General features: G+C 42.2%; 1 protein-coding gene across 7 annotated transcripts in view; it reads right to left on the bottom strand.

Annotated features, from left to right (window-relative positions):
- The window catches only part of MTUS2 (microtubule associated scaffold protein 2), a 322,218-nt gene that overhangs the window by 243,567 nt on the left and 57,937 nt on the right, over positions 1–20,714 (bottom strand). For 5 of the 7 annotated variants that reach the window (XR_012584761.1, XM_074568409.1, XM_074568420.1 and 2 more), the window contains one exon: positions 13,730–13,790. The exons of the other annotated variants lie outside the window; for them this stretch is intronic. The gene's annotated coding sequence lies outside the window, so the exon portion shown is untranslated. The remainder of the gene's footprint in view (positions 1–13,729; positions 13,791–20,714) is intronic. 7 annotated transcript variants of the gene reach the window in all.

Genomic DNA, 20,714 nt, shown 5'->3' on the forward strand with positions numbered 1-20,714 from the left:
GAAATTACATGGGTTTGATGAAGTGCCTTCATATAAAGAACAATTTACACAGCAAATAAAAGTAATTTCTGACATAAACTTCTTTGGCGGCAAGAAAACCTTTAACATGTTCATCATGCCAAGCCCTTTGCCCCTCCTTAAGTAAACATCTAAAGATAATGGGCAGGATTTTTCCACACATATTGAGGTATAGAGCGGTGGAAGTAAGATCTATCTGGGCAGCTTTTCAGGAACTTCTAAGGTAGGTGTCACAAAACACAATCAATCAACAGATATTTCAGGACTAGATTCATCTGAACTAAGACATTTACAATGCAGGTAAATATGCACAAGGGAGATGGCTAATTCCCTCTGTCCACAATGGAGAAAAACAGCAACTTCAGTAACAGTAGGATTCATCTCATCCTAAATAAAATAAGTCATATACGAATGTGGCCCCAGAATTTCTTATTTCTCCTTATTGACTGTAGGGTTCAGGCTGACCAGCTCTGATACATGTGTCTGTATCACACAAATTTTTAGTTAACGGAAATAGATCCCATGTTTTCTACCCTGAACCCTGCCTATGCAGATTAACCTCTGTTTTGCTTCCATTTTGGTCTGCTCCAACAGTGACTCTTCCTCACTGATTCATCATTGGGAGCACTAGTGCTGCTTGCTATGGATGAGGGACCATCAGCTCCTGAGGCTTTGGTCCAAGGAAATAGCCCCTGGTGCTCTTTTATGCAGTCCTACAAGTAACCCACCGAGGCTACATCTACACAGTGGTAAAATCACATCAGTATTTACATAAGAGTAAATTAAACATGCATGGAAGTGAGCTAATCAGTGAGGTCAAGACTGAAGGCAGCCTGGGCTGCAGCGATCATGCACTGGTGGAGTTTGCAGTCCTGAGGAATATGGGTCAGGCAAAGAGTAAAGTTAGGACTCTGTATTTTAGGAAAGCAAACTTCCAGCACTTCAAGGAGTTAGTCAGTAGGACCCCCTGGGAAACTGCCCTCAGGGACAAGGGAGCAGAACAGAGCTGGCAGATATTTAAGGACTCTTTCCATAGAGTGCAAGAGCTCTTGATCCCCAGGTGTAATAAATCAGGAAAGGAAAGCCAGAGACTGGCATGGCTGAGTCAAGACCTGCTGGTCAAACTAAAGGGCAAGAAAGAAATGCACAGGCAGTAGAGCAGGGACAGGTATCCTGGAAAGTGTATAGGGACACTGCTCGGTTGTGTAGGGATGGGGTCAGGATGGGGTCAAGAAGGCCAAGGCGCAGCTGGAGCTGAACTTGGCAAGGGACACACTGAACACCCTACCTGGGGCCCAGGGTGCATCAAGCAGATTCGCATGTTCTGGCCACTTCAGGCACGAGCATCCCATTGGCTCCACGGCACCTCCTATCCACAGAGAAGGGACTTCAATCATTGCCCCAGAATTGTATTTACATTTGAAAACAGAAGGAACCAGAATCAACTGAAGTGCGGATGAGGTATAATATGCATTGATGATGAGGCAATCTGGGGTTATGCACCTTTCCCAGGAAGCTGCTGCAAAGGATGCTCGCAGCGCAGATGCTCCCTGCAGAAATGATTGCCCAGAAAAAAGCAAGCAGCATGTCCTCACTTGTCAGCCTGTCTTCCAATTTTCTCTGCTCACCAGTAATATACCTGCCAGTTTACCTTCTCCATCTTCTATCATTTTTTTTTCTTTTTACCCTAGTTTATTTTCATCATCTACTGAGTATCATATGTGAAAGTAGATGACACATATTTACCTACCTATATGAACATAACTTCATACACTGACAGATGCTTTGGTTAGAAGACACCCTCTCATGGAAAATTTTGTCCAAATTTACACTCCATAAGAGCAACACAAATGTTTATATGATTTTAATTATATTTGAGTCAGGGCTTTCTCTGCAGAAATAAACATGGTCCCTCAATGTGGATGTCTGATACCACTTGAGAGGGAGTAACTGACTGTAAACAAAAGCAAAAATGATTAGCCAATTTTCCTTCTCTGTGCTGTCTGAGCCCCAAAAGGAAAACCACCTGAACAGCAAATTGAAAATGATTCAGTTCTTGCAATGGGAAGCCCTGTGAGAAACATCTCTGCTGTGCCAGGTAGCTTAAAGCCAGCAGCACCCAAGGGCTCAGCTGCAGAAAGTCCCAGGGCCGCCCTCGGAAGCAGGGGGGCTGGCAGGCTGGACCCCCTCCCCAAACACTGGGCGAGCACAACAGGCTGCACAACCCATTACACGATTTGGTCCTGCCCTGAGTTGGTGCTTAGCCCCTTTGACTGCTAAGGCTGAGTTTCTCTGCAAAGCGCCTCCTTCAGGCAAAAACCCTCCAGGAGATACTAACTGAAACAGGGTAAGCATTTCTAGGCATCAGCCTAGAGAAAAATGCACGCTGAGACACCTGTGTGACACTATGCATTACAAGTCTTAGTGCCCTTGTCCTCTGCAGCTTACGGATTTGCAGACGGTGTCTTGTCTCTTGCATGCATTTTTTCTCCTTCTAGGGTCAAAACACAGCCAATTATGAGCGTCTTTAAAAAAAAAATTAAAAAAATCACAGTTCAGTCAAGATATTAGCAGCTAAAAAAAGCGATTATGGCAGCTGGAAACCGTGAAGATTTAATCTTCTCTGGCCATGCTCTGTCCCTCCACAACTCCCGCTGATGATTAGACATCAGAGGCACCATCTTCGGAGAATAACAGAAGAATAAAATCCCTCAGGAAGAAATATTGCTTCTCCTGGAACAACAGACAGAATTTTTCTCCAGACACATGGCTCCCAACTGGCTAATTACCTCTTGCTAGCGAGATGCAGTAGCAGCCCTTTTAACTTCTTTTATCGTATCTGTCCGGCTGTGTACCAGGCTCTGAGAGCTGGCAGAGCCGGGAAGCAGGGAGCACAGACGCTTAGGTGATCCTGGACTGAGTGAGCCACCCCAGCCAAATTTCCAACATATGCTATGACACCGAGCAAGCAATCTCCATGCTGGCAAGGCCAAGAGAAAAGCTACTAATGGCAGGGACACGAAGGGGCAGCCCAGCCCTCAGGCCAGAGGGGCAGGACAAGGGCAAGTGGAGGCAATGAGTTAGGAGTTGCAAGGGCAGGTGTGGGACACTGCGAGTTAAACTTGCTATGAAAAAGTCAGAAACTGCTTTAAAATAATCCTTCCATCTGTGTTCTTATACTAGGTCTTATCTTCATTTCTTTCTCTCCACTAAACAAGCACGTGTGGCCTATTTCTCATAGAGATTTCTCTCTTCAAAAGAGGCAGCTTATGTCTCTGTTCTGCCAGTTCTCTCAGGAATAATGGCCTGCTCTCTGCCTGTACTTGCGATTCATTATTAGCAGAGCACTTTCCTACCACTAGATAACATTTTCTCAGTTGGTTTTCATTTCTGATGCCACACTGATGATTACATTTTGTACAAGCAGTGGTGCTTATGTTGCTGCATGCTGCTGTCGCTAGCATAGCATCCCACAATCACTGTAAGGCTAGGAAAACTACTGAACTGCACATTTCAACAAAACAGCAGGTGCTTTGAACACCATCTATAACTTTAAGTGAACAATTTCAGTAACAGTTTTGTCAGTCCTTCCTAGAAGCAGTCCTAACGGGCAACAAATAACAAAATGAGGTTCAGCTGGTGAAAGAAAAGCAGGCTAATACGTCGAGGGAAGGGAAATGATTATCATAAAACGTTTGTATAGCTATGTGAATTCTGCACTGCGCTGTACGGAATGGAGGTCACATCTCACCCCTGCCCTAAACTTCTTGCCGTTGCTAAGACAACCACATCAATGTTAGAGAAGCAATGCAGCGGCCAGTGGTGAGACCTCCTAAGGGGATGAACTGGCTACTAGGCTTTGCAAGAAGAGAGAAAGCAAAGGGCAGGATGGCTGCTCTGGCTGTGGAATACTGACAGAGGTGCTCAACCAGGCACGGAGGTGATGGGGATATAGTGGGGAATAGTTGGGAATATCCCAACAATAGCAGGGGCTCCTTGTTCCCAGAAATGCCACTGTTTCCTTGGCTGAGCCAGGCTCTAGAGAACATCACTGGTTGCTTCCTGGGACACCACCAGGAGGTCCAAAAACATCTCCTCAGACCAACCACCCCTTCTTGCTTCTGCCTGGCTTATTACAATAGTGATGTATCTGCCTAAGCCTTGAGTTACTCAGCCTTTAGGGAAAGCTTCTCCCTCCAGCACTGGCTTGAGGCCCTACCCCAGGGTAAGATGAAAACTACATGTAGTAAGCATATGTGGATGGAGAAGATCACAAAGTACTTCATGGTATCAATTTACGAAGCCTATGGAGAAAACACTTAGCAGAAGCAACATCCTATGCTATCAAAGTACCCACACCCAGGCTCCCCCCTACCGGTTTATTCTAGACATTTCATACCACATTTGCTAAAGAGGATATCCTTTGCTTGACCCTTCTTACACTATTTACAGACAATCTTCCACAGAATATTGCTTGGATTATCTGTCTAAATGTCAAACTGTGTATCCTACAGTATATCGCAGGAAATTGCATCAGTGAGGTGAATAATTTAATGTTTTCTGGAGCAAAGCATCATCATCCTTGACAGAAGCACACAGAAGAGCATACCTGACACAAAGCTCACCTAGACTCTCTTAAGAAGCTTCACTGCTTAATGTAACGCTGCTCTCTAGCCTTCCCATTCCCAGCTTCTGCATTTAGATATAGGAGAAAAAACAGATTCCAGACTGACAAACAGAACACATGTGACAAGAAGGCAAGCCTCTATGACTTGTGCTCAGGTGCTCCTTCTCAGGTGCTCAAGGTCTAAAGCAATAAGGAGCATTAATACAGTGAACTGCAGGTGTTAAATACGGTGCAATCTCACAACTTGTTTACATTATGAGGTTCATACCCATAAGGTACTTCCACACTTTTGTTTAAATAATAAAGCAATTCTGGCTCAGAAGTTAATGAAAGAACTCTTTCCAGCAAAGAAATTGAAAACCAGCAATTGTGGCTCTCTTCTCTATCCCCACTTTGAGAGACACTTTGGAGAATAGGAAAGGTGTTTTTTTCAGTTCCAGAGATCCCTGTTGATGCACCTTGTTGGGAAGAGAAATCCAGCAGCAAATATATCTTCTAGCTGCTACCACTGGTCCGCCACGACCAGGGTCCGGTCATGCTCACTGAAATGACTGGTGAGTAGCTGATGTGCTTGCCAGCATTATAACACCTCCCTCACTGTGCCAACTTATTCCTTCCTGGATTTCCTCCTATTTTACTACAGCTCCTATGATACAGCATCAAAAACACTGATACTAATATCAGGATTGGGCCATGACAGACACATGCCCTATTTAAGTGTTCTGGGGTTTAAGAATTTCTATTCTTCTCCTAGCTCACATATTTGACATGATTCAAGTTAATTAAATGGCAGAAGGGGATATTGCCAAGTGTTTATTTCTCACTGAAACGGAGACAGACATTTAAAGAATGTTGTTACACTAGCCACATTTCACCACTAAGAACGAATACCTATAATTACAATATCTGTGATTATATAATGTCAAACATACGAAAAATAAGCAGCCCCACATTTTCAGGAATAAACTGTAACCCGTGTTATCCACATTCAGGCTAAAAATGCTGGATCTTGTCCCAACCTCAGAAATAAAATATACCCAGCAGTAACTGAAAAACAAATGAATCTGATTATAATCTTACCATACTCTAGCTTTTGCATTCCTTAGCTATGCAGCAAACAGATGGAAAAATTACATTATATGTACCAGGAGATAAATTTTTAAGGTATCTCTGCAAGCATCAGTTTTCTTTGCACTTAAATATTTCTGGCCTTGAAGCTTGGGTCGTATCACATTACATCTGTGAAATGTTTGTCTGTTGGTTCATAACGTACTTTGACATTGGCAGTGGACCCACTGATCAAAAATATTGCTGGGTTTGCGAGTTTGTCTCAGACTGCGGGCAGCAAACAAGATGAAGACAATTAGAAGATGCCAGATTATTTTGCAGCTTCTGAAGGTACTGTCACTAAAGACAAATTTCAAATACTAGGCCTCCAATGTTACCGAAAAAACTCATACATTCAGAGAGGCAAAGATTTTATTTTCACTTCAATAAAGTTAAATTTATTGAGTTATTCCAGAGGGTGCATTAGGGGCCCAGCAGAAGAGGCACGTCCCAGGCATCGACCAGGGGTTTTGCCGCAGGACCCAGTCTCTGCCGCGGGGACATCTCACGGACATCTCCCAGGCTATGGCAGCGGCAGCCCTGGTATCCATTTTACCTCAGCCCCGATGTGTCATTTGTGAGGGTTCAAAAGCTCCTCCATGAGGAGCTGAGCAGTCCCTGTTGAAGGCCACGGTGGGGACACATGCCTGGCGTGAGCCAGAGCCGGGTGGGAGGCCATATATGATACCAAAATCCCCTCCAACACCTGAGATGGGGCAGAGGCCCTGCCACTCCATGGAGTGGCTGCCCAGTGGGACACCAGGCAGGAGAGGAGACACAGACGCACAAGACAGGGAGGGACCTGCTCCTGTCACCTGAGCCGGTCCTCTGCCATTCCTGGGACATGCAAATGTGCTGTGGCAGGATGCAGGACACCACGGCCATGGCCAAGTATGGCCCACAGGAGGAGATGGACCACCAGGCCATGGCCACCCAGCCTCACAGTCGGGAGGCCGGGCTGTGCCCCTGCCCTGCCACATCCCTCTGACGGCAGCTGGGGACAAGGGGAGGACATGGAGCTTTGTGGAACAGGGAAGCTCCACACAAGCTGGCCTGGGGGCCCCAGGCACACTTATTTCATAGTCTGAGCTCACAAACTGAATGGGTCTTCCACAGACACCAACCAATGCCCCGGCAAGCAAAGGGGCTTGTGCTGCCATCCCCGTCAGGCTTCTCTCCCGGGGTTTTGAAGGTATACTAAAAAGGGGTGAACCTCAACTGCTTTTTTTTCTTGAGATGGGGCATTCCTTGTGCCCTCTGCTCTGGATGCTGGTTATAACCCTGCTGATGATGACCCCCTCCTCAGGCCTCAGGGAGCACAAATGGTGTCTCCTCCCTCCATCCTGCTGCCTATTCCTGAAAGTTTTGTACAAAATAAAGTCCACGAGGCTCCTGGTGTTCTGCCAGGTTTGCTGAAGTTTGTTGAGCTCAGCCATTTGCAGGAGGACAGGACATCACGGGCACTACAGACCCCATTTTGGGAAGAAAACCCCATCACAGGCCCTGGCTTAGCTGCCAGCCTTGCCAGTGTGCACATGCAGAACCACCGCAGCCGAGGGGACCCAGTCCCCCGTCCCTGCACCAGGCAGTGCTGCTCCCATCAGCATGTCCTCCCACTGCCTCACGTGGGGACTCACCCACTCACTGCCAGGAGTCTGCTTGGAAACCCACCACAGCTGCGATCGCTCATTATCACAGCATTTGCAACCGCCAACACACAACCCTCGCAATGCATAAAGCCTTTCTCTGGGTATCTGCCATTCTAATGCACTGTCTATAATGCCTATATATATGCATCCATAATACAATCTCTCCGCAATCTCTCCATGGGGTTCCCTCCTACTCCTGCTAACAATCTCCAACCACATGGGAATGAAAGATGATGTGACTCATTTCACTGTGAGATGACTTAAGGACCACTTTAAAAGCTGTAACAACAAGCACACAAGACATTGGTAAGAAACAACATACAAAAACGTGGTTGCACTTCTGCACTGCCTTTGGCTGATAACATTTGGAAAATAGTCAAGAAGTAAGAAAACCTGCAACTTCAGTCTCAAAGAATCGTCTTTCTCTTCCTCAACAACCTGCTTACAGTTAAACAGATATTTCCTGTTAAGCAGCTTTAGTGGATGAGGTCTGAAATGAGCATTAAATAAACTTTATCTAAAACAAACTTCTTTTGCTGCTTATCCATCACAGAAAGGTGTACCTGAAATTCATCCCTGAATTGATAAAGTTTCATCTGGAAAAGTGACACATTCTGTCAATACAAGTTTTCCAGGTGAAACACTTGAATATCAGTGGCTGTTACACAAATCAAATGAAATTATTAGCATGTCCTTCCCTCCTGCAGGGAGAGAGGGACCTTACACAAAAATCAGTTTCTACTGAAAAAGTCTGCAAATTTCTACTTATTTCAACAGAAGTTCACACTTACATTCATATAAAAAGACTGATCCTGCATACTCACTATGGCCCAAAAAATATTATGGCCAACAACTTATAGGTGACAGTCCCTTATTTTCTCCACAGCTTGCTCTTTCTTCTTGCAGCTTGTTGGGCTGTGGCTACCCTTGATAGGCAGGTGCGTAACACAGGGTGTCAGAGTATCACACTATCATTTGCCCTCAACTAGAAACCAGAGGTTTCCCTTTCACTGGATGATGTTCAACTCTGGCTATCAGCTCTTTCGTTACAAGTTAGCAAGATGCCTCTACATTACTGCTTCTGCTTTCTATATAGCCTTATTGATTTTTTCAGTACAGAAATGCTTTAACAAAATCAATGTTTCAGTAAATAGAGTGGAGCACAAGTATTGTAGAATCCTATTTCCCATTCCAGCATTGGAGATCATGGTTAAGTTAAAGGAAATTACATGTACATGTGGGACGATGAATATAGAGACAAACTGCAGAAGACATAGAAAATGGGTGAGTAGAGAGGCATGAAATTAAAAACAAAATAGAAAAAGAGAAGCTGAAGATAAATGTAGTAGCTGTGGGTAGGACTTAGCTAATTTTAGCAATCTAAAACTTAGGTGTCTAGTCCAAGCTAATCACCTTAGCTCCCTCCCTATAGTGAATAGAGAGCAGGAGACACCTCCACACGGGATTCAATCAGCCCTAAGATAGGTCTCTAAGACAGAGCAATGCATCATGCTTTACCTCAACTATCCCGAAGTCTAGGTGATGGGGTCGGGGGAGATGCATAACTTTTGGATGGTTTAAAGTTAAGTGAGATGAGTACGTATCTGTAAAAGTAAAAAAGTGCTTTAATTTCTGTTGAAGAAAACCAAAACACAAACTTAAAAAGTGAAGTGGAAACACTTCAGGGACTGACGCTCAATCGCTTGGCTATGAAATGCAACGAGGCACAACAGCACAGCTGTCAGGGATAACAGCTGCCTCAATCTGCTAAATAGGAGCAGACCAAGGCTTGAGCACAAGCACCCAGACCAACTGCCCACGCTGCACAATTATTAGTTCACTCCCTGGCAGTGATCGCACTGCTACAACTAGCTCCATCCGAGACAAACATGCGTTCAAGAGGACATCAGTTTATCTGTGCCATTTGTTAGTAGAGTCATGGATAGTCCTGGTACCTCTAGCCGCACGCAGACAAACAACAGCATGTGTAATAGACCTCCTATAGATTTTTAACTTATTCTATGATCATAAATTGTTGGCTGGATATCTTTCAGAGGTTTATTCTGGAAAATCTGATATATACAAGTTATTACGGCAACCTATATGCCCAGCTAACAATCAGAAAATGACTATTAGTGCATTGAGTTAGGCAGCACTCTGGACCTACAGCCTCTTCAAACTACATTTTCAAAGGTTTTGTGCTCTGGTCATATCATAACTTCCTGACATAGCTAAACAGAGGGTCACTGGTGGAGCAATATTAAGAATGTTATGGACAATAAAAGCCCATTTTCAGTGTGCTACTCCTAACTCAAATACACATTACTGTCATTATGTCCACGACCACTCTAACAAGGAGGACAACTGGCATGGTACCAGTCCTCAGCCATACTTATACACTGAGAACTTCTGAAAGAGGGTATCCCTGCTCCAGATTAGTTCCTAAACTGTGCCCTAAAATGGCTGGCCTCTGGCAAAACTGCGTAAGGACTGTCCCAGTAGTGTGTCACCACAGGTGACTGAGTTCCAGTGCCTGGAAATTTTCATTGGTATTGTTCAATTTACTAGTGTAATCTTTGCGTTCCGCACATTTCAACAATTAGTTTCGCTGCTGTAACTGGAAACAGAGTTCGGCAGTAATTCAGATAGATATTCCTCTCCTGTGCACTCATGGAGATGTGATTTGGACAGGATTAGCTAAAGACAGTGGCTTTTGCAGATGTGAGGATACAAATGACATATACAAAATTGACTGATTTTAAAGCAGGATCATTAGCAATATGAAAGTCAGATTGCAACCTCCAGAATGTCACGTAAAACTCAAAAATCAGAACCAACCTGCTATTTTTGTGCAATAAGTACCGTTCAACAAGTTTCTCAACCCACAGAGCAATCTACTTGCCAAAGAAGTTAAAATCTGACCCTAAAGATGAGCTTTTCATTGAGGCACTTCCCAAGAGAAGGAAAACACTACCACAGCCTTTTAGGCTCCACTGCCTTCTCCTCATACACAGCTTTTGGTTTTATAAACTGAATCTATCCTGAAAGGATTTTCACTTGTGTAATTAAAGTGGGAAAGAATATCCAAAGAAAATGTCAGAACAGAGAAGGTCCTAAAGACAATAACATGTAAAATATTTCTATCCTGCTCTATGATGTCACTCAAAAATCGAATTATGATCTTGTTGTTTATAGTTTTTGGAACACAGATGGGAAAAGGCCTCTTAAAGCTTTTGTGATTTAACAGCACTGGAGTTGATGTAGGATTGTGTGTTCATCTGTGTGTTGTACCTATTGAATAGACGCCCTTTGTGTTCAACATGTTTAGCTTTGAAGATCACATTCATTTGGTTTTCTTAGCAATATCTGACATTTCTTGTGTCAGAGGAAAGATTTTCTTATAATTGCTCATCAGCAAGTCCTTGTCTGAACATTTAAATAATTAACGATCACAAAACCTATTTGTTGTATTTTAATAAAAATGGGCCAAACTTGCCACTAGTACAATTGCATGTAGTGCCGTTCACTTCAAAGAAGCTACATATGCTTACACAGCAGGGAATTAGCCCAGATACTGTCAAAACGCTTCATTACTAGTCAGGTCAGACAATAAATCAGATCTTCTGTTTGCAAAGTACTGCAATTTATGTCTAATGACTGGAAGAATTAGTATATAAAATAATTATCAAAACTGGAAAGCAATCATCTCCTAAATGTGCAAAACCTCATCTATAATTTGAATTTTCAAAAAAAAAAAAAGACGACATGATGACTGCAGGGATAAAAAGCATCTTCCTTGCAGATATAAGTTAGCGCTTCCTCCTTCCCTTTTCTTCAAGGACTCCACCTTCAGCATCTTTTTGGTTCATTTAGAGGCCCATTGTCATAGAATTATTGACCCTTTCAGGCTGGAGGGGACCTCAGGAAGTCTTTAGTCCAGAGTCAACACTGAATTCAGGACCAGGTTGCTCAGGGCTTTGTCCCGAAAACCTCCAAGGACAGAGAGACTGAACAGTTTTCACTGTCCTTGTGGGACGATTTCCCGTTCTCCTTATATCCAGTCTGAACCTCTCTTGTTTCATGTCATGCACATCGTCTCTTGTCCACCTGCCATGGACCACTGTGAAGAGCCCAGCTGTGTCTCCTCAATGACCCTGTAGGCACTGGGGGCTGCTGTCAGGTCCCCCTCAAAGCCATCTGTGCTTAAAGCTCAACAAACTCAGTTCCATCAGCTCCTCCCCACATAAGAAATGCTCTAGCCCTCACCATCTCAGAGGCCTTTGATAACTCCTTCAAACATCAAAAATTTGTGCTGTACTGGGAGGTCCAAAACTGGACGCAGTATAACTAGATGCAGTCTGACAAGTGCTGAGTAGAGGGGATAATCACGTCCCTCTCTCTACTGGCTTTTCTCCTCATAATAGAGCCCAGAATGCTGTTGCCCATCTTTGGCAACTGCTGGCTTTGCACACTGCTGGCTCATGCCCAACTCACTGCTCACCAAACTCCCAGGACATTTTCTGCATAGGTGCTCACCAGCCTGTACTGATGCAGAGGATTACTCCATTACCAGCACTGGGCTTCGCATTTGTCCTCATTTAGTTTCATGAGGTTTCTGTTGACCCATTCCTCCAAGCCTGTCCAGGTCCTTCTGGATGACAGCCCTGCCCTCCAGCAAATCCCCTGCTTCCCCCCAGTTTTGTGTCATCCACTGATTTGATGGGGAGACATCACGTCTCCTTCTCCATGTCACTGATAAAAGTATTAAACAGGATATGTCCCCACCCAGACGTCTGGGGAATTCAGCTCGTAACTGGCTTGCAGGTAGAGCGCGATCCATTAATTACCAGTCTGTGGGCCCAACAAACCAGCCAGTTTTTCACCCTTGTAGTTGTCCATGCATCAAGAGTGTATCCCAAGCGGGATACAAGGATTATGCTGCATCAAACTATACTAAACAGCTCTGCTGTATTATACCCACTCTCAAACTGAACTTCTGTACATGCAGCTGAGCTATGGAAGATGACAGACACTCGCTGTGGTTGCTGATGAGCCAGGCATCATCTCTTTACCTGTCTCCATGTCAGATCATGGCTGGAAACCAACAGCCAGACAGGGAAAGTGAGAAGACAAGATGCACCCCATAAACTACAACCCTTATTCTTATCAGGAAATAGGCTTCAGGCCTACCATATCCTTCTCACCTGTACCAGGAGTTTGGGCATATTTTATCAACGAGTACAGCCCTTTCCCATTAGAAAGTGAACAATCCCAACACCTACTCTGAAATTCTGAAATTCCCCAGTGACCTTGCCAACTTTGAGTACACAGACAATTTGCCAAGTTACGACCCTTTTTGTATTGCTCAGAACATGTATTGCCAAAGAACATAACAAATATGATAATATATACATCTTCTAATTAATACACAAGTATTTTAAATAATTTGCATAAAATGTCAGTCACAAAGTAGGACAAACTTTCACAGTCAAGTTTCAAAAAAATCTAATTAATGACTTCTCTTCTGCATTTTAGGTGATAAGTCTGTTGTACAAGTCTATTGACCAGTTATTTCCCACAAAACATTCACAGCCCAAAGGAAGTCCCCGAAGACAGGGGAGGTAAAACTCATGTGGAATGTCTAGTCCAGCTCTTTCAGAAGTAGAACAAAGACCCTGAACAGAGACTTTCTGATTATGAAGTTAGAATTAACATTCACAGGAATCCCTCATCCAGCACTAAGATTCAGCATGTGGACTTCCAGAAAGATTAGGCTTCCCTGGTGGGAAATTAGGGATGGGATTAGAAATCAGTTTATAACAAGCACCTAGTTTCATTTTTAATATGGCTGCTTGTTTCTTATGAAATGACTAATATGAAGCACCTAAAACTAGGCCAACTGAACGGGTATAAAGAACACTTAGATCAGCTGTTTAGAAAATGTTTTCATTTTGCGATCTTCTTTTAAGTTTATACATCTGACAAAGAGTAAAGGAGACAAAAAGCTAGCTGTGAAATACAAATTACTGGGCCACCAGTGCAAATCCAAGCACAGAGCAGGGAGCTGTACATAAACTGGGTATCACGTGCTACTTCCCAGTTACAAGTGAGTGTAATTTCTGGAGGCATCTATCAGAATAGAATAGAATAGAATAGAATAGAATAGAATAGAATAGTATAACTATTTTTGTTGGACAGTACCTACAACAATCATCCAGTCCAACTGCCTGACCAATTCAGGACAGACCAAGTTAGAGCAGGTTATTAAGGGCATTGAATCGAGTAGCTGTCTGCAAGGTGTACCTTTCACGCCTACTGTATTACTTACTATTTGGTTTCTGCTGAAGATGCTCCTTGGGGAAGGCTCTTTCTCTCTGTTCATCAGAAGCCTTGAAAAGATATCAAAATGGAAAAAAAAAATAACATTTCACTCTAGGTTAATAGGGAAGTCTTTCAAATTACAGAATATTTATAAAAATGCCAGTTCATTATTTTCACACAAGCACCAGTCTAGATTACATTTGAACTAACTTACCAAAGATTTTCTATCCATTTTATTGCCTGAGTTGCTGCTTGCAATTCAGCACAAGCTTTGGGCCTGTGCATTACAGTGCTATGAGAACCAAAACACTGTGAGCAACTTTCAAACGTGGATGCAGCACTTCTTATGGCAGGATGAACTCCTGGGTCTTAGAAGTCAAAGAAAATGAAGTTTTCAGCTCAGAGGGTTAGTGACTCCAAAACCCTAAAGGACGCAATCTTTGGGATAGTGACCTCTTGCCAGCTGAAGTGCTGTGTGCTGGAGAGGGCGTAAGTTAATGACACTTTCCTGTTTCTCTGAAGTGCTTTGATGAGAAATTTACACATACTTTAGAAATGGAAATTATTGTATAACCTCTCCTAGGACAGTACTGAGAAAAAAACATATTAATTACTAATAAAGTATTCTGACAGTACAGGAAAAAAACACCCCTTACACTGCTACGTATTATGTACACTATTCTTTACTTTTTAGAGTATAAGCAGTAATGTAAATTGACTGCTTCTTCAAGAGGGTGTTCTGCAAACTTAACATACAGAAAGTTACATTTTAGTATGCAGGCAAAGTTTTTCCTCTCTTTGCTTTATCTTATTTGCAGTTGAATTCCTTTGCTACATACTGTTCCTGAACCTTCCTAGATAACTATTCATACTCAAGACATGGGTGAGAGGAGGCAAGCGTCTGACTGATATCCTGGAAGAATGAGATTTTGGCTGTGAAAATGAGAAATGTCTAATGTGATTAGACTGATCTCTCCCCATCCAGAAAAAAATGCATTTATAAATCAAAGTTACTATATAATTTGGTTATAGGTATTCAATGGACAAATGATCCTCTTTCTCAGTTATATATTTCCATTTATATTTAAAAAACTATTGATTCTGCAGGATGAGGAGGGTATCTCTCTGTGCTTCATTATTCCAAGTGACACATGATAAATTATGCTTTTCTATGGACTTCCATATAGTTTCCTTCAGAGAAGACTCCTTTCTTTTCCTCAAGTGCTCAGCTGTTAATCCATTCTTTTACTGGAAGAGATACTATGGCAGAAGATGAAAAAAGAGGCTGTGAGCATGTTAATCACAGAGTGATTGATGCTGCCGTTACAAGGAAAGGTTAGACAATATGCTCAGCAGTTTTTCCTGCTATTTACAACACAGTGCCAGTCATCCAAACCGAGGACTGATTGGTGCGCGGACTTCAAATTAATTCAATATGAGTCCTCTGAACCTAATGGCAAGTCCGATAACATTCATCTATTTTCATCTCCCCTCCCTCTTTCAGCACATGGTTGAAGTCTAAAAACATCTGAAATTCATGAGACTTTTATGGTCTGACTACCAAAGCCAGCTTGTTGTTCTGGCTCTCTGTGCACATCCCTTCTCATACTGGGGTCAGCCCCTACAAAACCCACCTACCTAACAAAACAGCAAGCAAGGCAGTAGACAAAATAGCAAACTGGAAAAAAAAATAAATTATCACATCTAATTTATAATTTCTTCTCTGGAATAGTTTCACAGAATACTCTTGCACCCAGTATTGTCAACATGACTTCATATATTTTTATTGGAAAAGATGTGAATTCTGGAATGCGGGTACACTATTAATCCAAACGATATCATGATGTGAGTCTGAAAAGGCAAACGTTTTAAAACTTTGGTAAACGCACTTGTCTTCATAAATTACTTGAAAGTAAATATATTTATTGAATCAAAGAGCAAGCTTCTATCAAGAGGGCTAAGTTCCAGCTGTACAATTAATGCAAGCAGAGAGAAAAGGCAACCTACAAAGCCCGTGACCAACTCCGTATGATTGGTAAAATAGAAGAAAATTACTTCTATATAGTATACTTTTTAAAATATGTGTTTTCATTTCTATGGATCTTTTTTACTGCCAGCTGAAAAAAAATCACATCTCAATATTCAGAAAAAAGCCAATTCAAGAAATTATCATTCTGATAAAATAACCTTTGGTTGTAAATCCAGGAATGCATCATTTATTTCCTTTATGCTAATTTATTCAATAATTAGAAGGATCAGTATTAGTCTGTCAGCACTTTAATTCCTCTAAAGGATTTGACTGATTTTACTAAGCACTACTGCTTTTTATAAAAGCATTAAAAAACTATTTCACAGCAATTTAGATCTTATTTGAGTATATCTGGGCAGTAGATGTTCCTTTCCATCTCCATTACTGATTTTATAAATATCAGTGTAATTGCTGTGAAGTAATAACCATAGCAATGACCAGAGTTTTATCTGTAATATTTGTTTCCACTACTGAACACACAATTTTCTAATAAACTGGAGACAAACCTCCTTGTCCTCTAGCCTACCCTTCCCGGGTTAGTCCAACTATTTTGTTGTGTAATACTTCTAAAACTAAACGAGCCAAGCTGTTATCTGAACAGCCATCTTGTGTGGTCATTTAAATGACCACAAGTGAGTATTTTTTTGGTCTGAAAATTCTTTCCTTAGCTTTTTAAAAGTGTTGGGAGATGATCTCCTTCCATAAAGGGTTGTTCAGCCTGGAGAAGAGAAGGCTCCAGGGAGACCTTATAGCAGCCTTTCAGTACCTAAAGGGGGCCTACAGGAAAGATGGGGAGGGACTGTTTATCAGGGAGGGTAGCCATAGGAAAAGGGGTAACAGTTTTAAACTGAAAGAGGGGAAATTTAGAAAAGATATTAGGAAGAAATTCTTTCCTGTGAGGGTGTTGAGGCACTGGAACAGGTTGCCCAGGGAAGCTGTGGATGCCCCATCCCTGGAAGTGTTCAAGGCCAGGCTGGATGGGGCTTTGAGCAACCTGGTCTAGTGGGAGGTGTCCCTGCCCATGGCAGGGGGTTGGAACTAGATGATCTTTAAGGGTCCTTCCAACTCTAACCATTCTATGATTCTATGATAAACAAATGCTAACAGAGAGTTATTGACATACTGCTTAGCTAAAGGCTTCCTGGAATTTCAAACTCATGAGGTGTTTTTCACTTGCAGTCTCAACCCTGACAAGTGCACCTGCACACCATTACACATTTGCTTGGTGTCCATATTTCAGTGGTGTCTGAAGCAGGTCATGGTCATGTCAAGCATTCAGAGCCCACACAGGATCAAAAGCACGGAACTGACATTGCAATTTATCTCCCTTTCACTTTTCCATGGACAATGAGTCAATGATATAGCAATGAACTGCAATGAAAGAGCTGCCAGATAGTGTTGTATATGAGATATTAGAAACTAAAATAAACAGAAAGAGGATCAGGTAAATCCTCAACAACAATAAGCAACAACACACTCCTAATTCAGGTGCTTAATTTGGGTGACCAGAAGGACAGTATTTAAGCCATAACACAGCTGCCACGTGCTATGAAGTTTAAATGTTCCCGATCAGACCACAACCCTGTCTTTAGCAGGTATCAAGGTTTCCTGCTATCAGTCTTCCTGCAGATCCCAATAAGTTTCCCTTTGTTCCCTTTGTAGCAGTCATTCAACCAGCACACACTGTTGATGCCTCTAATCTCTTCTAAGACAGAAGCAGATGCTTGCAAACACTTCTGCCTACCGTGTGGTTTCCTGTGAACACACTTGGTCCTGTCTAGTGGTATGTTCCCTTGCAGCAATGCAGGACAGCCTTTCAAAATGAAAGGATTTACCCAAGAATTTTTTTGGGAAAAAAACCAAAGCAAAGCTTTCATGTGCACCCATGGCTACCAGTGTAAGTTGCCCCCAGTTTCGGGGCCAGCTTCTCTTTCTAGGTGACAGCCTCCCTAAGGCAGCCTGCTCTTCGCTTTGAGCTCTGATCTAGGTGTTCCCCATCCTGTTCCTGTCACCAGAAGGTAATGCCAGTCACTAGTCTTCCATTAAATCACCAAAGAAATGCCTCTCACAGTTCCCAGTAGTTCCTTAGTTTTAGGCCAGATACATTCACCGTCCCTAATGCTTCATCCTTCCCATCTAACAGGGGAACTTAACTCCTCAGTCCACTGGATCACAGTGCACACAGAATGGGAAAAATGTCTCCTAAACATATTTAGCAAAACTAATGCCCGCATTCTCCACCACTTAATCGGAAGCGTTCTTGTTTGATTTTGCACTACAGATTATGATGTCCTACCTGTAAATTTTAAAGGAAAAAGGGGGGGGGGGAGGGAGTGTAAAATAAAGACACTATACACTGCTGCCTCTTCTTTTTCATATTTACTACTATGCACTATTCATTAAGTCAGAAACACTACTCCACTTGTCCTATCTTTTGCAGCAGAAGGCCATACAAATCCCTTTATCAGACAAAATATGACAGGGCACTTCTTTGGCTTGCCAGTTCTCGCTACTCCTTGCAATAAATCCCACAACATACTGCAGCCTTTAAAAACCCTTCCACAATTCTCTTTTTCATGCATGAGGTGTAAGAATCACATGAAGAGAAGCCAAAGACATGCCTGTGTGTTAGGGCCTCCTCATCTGTATGCAGCAGACCTGATTCCCACCGGTTTGTACCTAAATGTCAGTCCTAACATACAGTTATCACAGTCAGATAGCCAAGGTGATTTATCTTAATCACGAAGGCGAAAAAGTACTATGTTTCATGGGTAAAATAGCACATTTTGACCCACTTCTTTTGTAATAGCTGAAACTATAAATATATATATATTTTCAGCTGTTCTTTCATTTCAGCAAGTTATGTGTTGCTGCTTGGGGCACTAGGGCTTGAAAAAAAGTTCTTTGGATACAGTCTCCTAGGAAAGCAGAAATTTTAAAACAGCGATTTCATGTTTGCTGTGAATCAGAAAATGCCCACAAATTGTTCATAAAATCTTCTTGAAATTGAGGGTTTCAAATTATGCTTATTGGCAGTGATAGGCACCTGTTCTAGATCTCAAGTTGTCACTGAAGAGAGGACTGAACAAATCTATAGGATTCATTTGCTTATTCTACCATACTCACATAAATAATGGCCTTATCAAACTGTGAGGTCAGTGGAAAGAGATCTCTTATTCCTCCATACTGACGCCCTTCCTGGGGCCAAGGGACATTGACTCACACTTCATTAAAATGTACCTCCAACTATTAACCCAACCAATGTCCTCAAAACCCAAAGGATTATAATAAAAAAACCCAAAGGAATAAAAAAATTTAAAAAGGCCTCTCTATCGCTTACTAAAATTGAGAACAATAATGAGGAAAAGTAAGGAAAAAGATTAACTTCTGCAATGTAAGGGTTTGAATTTCATAGTTTCACAGGTGCTGTAGATAAATGCAGTATCCAGTGAGTTATGGGCCCAAAATATGCGTACAAAAGCCCAAAATAAGTTTTAAAGAAAGAGATCATAGCTTGGCTGTTAGCAAGAGGCTTCAAACCCTCTGCCTCCCCCAAGCGCATGGCCCCCAGCAGGCAGGAAAACTTCCCCAAGTGAAGACAGTTTGGCTGAATTGACTGCAGAGCTTCTGTGTCCTCACACAAGCTTACTAAGGATGGAAAAGGCAACCAGCACTTCTTGCCTCTCACCGCCGTGACCACCTTCTGTCCACTTCCCTTCTTAAGAGCTAAAATTGTCCAATTTGAGCCAAAGCAAAGGGGCAAAGATTCCAGTCGTTTTCTTCTTGTGGAGCATAAGCAATGCCACTTCATTGTAACTAGAAAGGCTGTGGACTCAGACTTTGGAATAGGTCTTGGTTACAGCAGTGTGTTGCTCACACCTTTATTTTACCATTATAAAAACAGCTCAACTGGGAACAAAGGCAATTCCTCTGGCTCCAGCCTACAAGCTGTCCCCTTTGCCACTGCCTATTGTTGAGCAGCCGTTGTGCTTTTTACTTGCAGTCTTACAAAAAAAAGCATTTGCGCATAATTTTTCATACTTATACAGTAGTTCAGCCATTTAAATCCGTGGTAAAAGAAATCAGTGTTCCAGACTCCCAAAGGCCACCATGATTCACATGCAAAGTATGTCTGCCTATTTCACTAGTATTTCCCAAGAATAGTTACTATCTGCCAATTTACACACAAATCCATCACTGGCAGGGGGTTCATACGCCAACAGTATATTTCTCCACTGTCTTTAATTTAGATATATAATAGAATTTTTGCAGATAAACACAAGTTAGCAAAATACTGGTCATACTGCAAGGAGTTTCATTTTCCTTAGGGGGAAGTAGATGCCAAATTGTGATAGAACCCCAGGAGGCCACAAAGACTAAATTATAAGTCCCCAGATATTTGATGGTAAGTCTACCAAATAATTTTTTTCCCTGCCAGGGGGATTACAGATGAATTGCTGCATCTGCAAAATCCAAAGTCCTTTGCTGATACAAAATTATTTTCTATTTGGGTCCAAGCTTTATGGTAGTTGGCTTCCCACTCACGGAAAGCCATAAATTATTTACAAATCTTTGAGTATAAGTCTGTTATGAATACATTAACTGTTCTCTTACCTTCAGAACTCATTAGCAACAGGAACAAGTCTTTTGATGCTATTTTCCACTTATATCCACTGCATATGCTGAACCTGCTGTGCCACTCAAAAGGCTGCATTTCCAACATTAGCCTTATTTTAAAGAGTGAATTGAAAAAAGAAATTGAATATAGGGGAAAAAAATCTTTAAACAAAAAACCCAAACCATGTTGACCCAGTAGGTAGATGATCTAACAAGTCATTATGAACTCTGCCTAGACACAGGGATTTATTGCCAAAACACTGCAGACTTGGTTTTTTAGCCTGAGTCTAAGGAAATTGAGGCTTACATGATCACATTGTATATACATTTGTCAGTCCTTCCTTAA

This window comes from Larus michahellis, chromosome 1 (assembly GCF_964199755.1).
Source record: "Larus michahellis chromosome 1, bLarMic1.1, whole genome shotgun sequence".
In the NCBI taxonomy this organism is placed as follows: Eukaryota; Metazoa; Chordata; class Aves; order Charadriiformes; family Laridae; genus Larus; species Larus michahellis.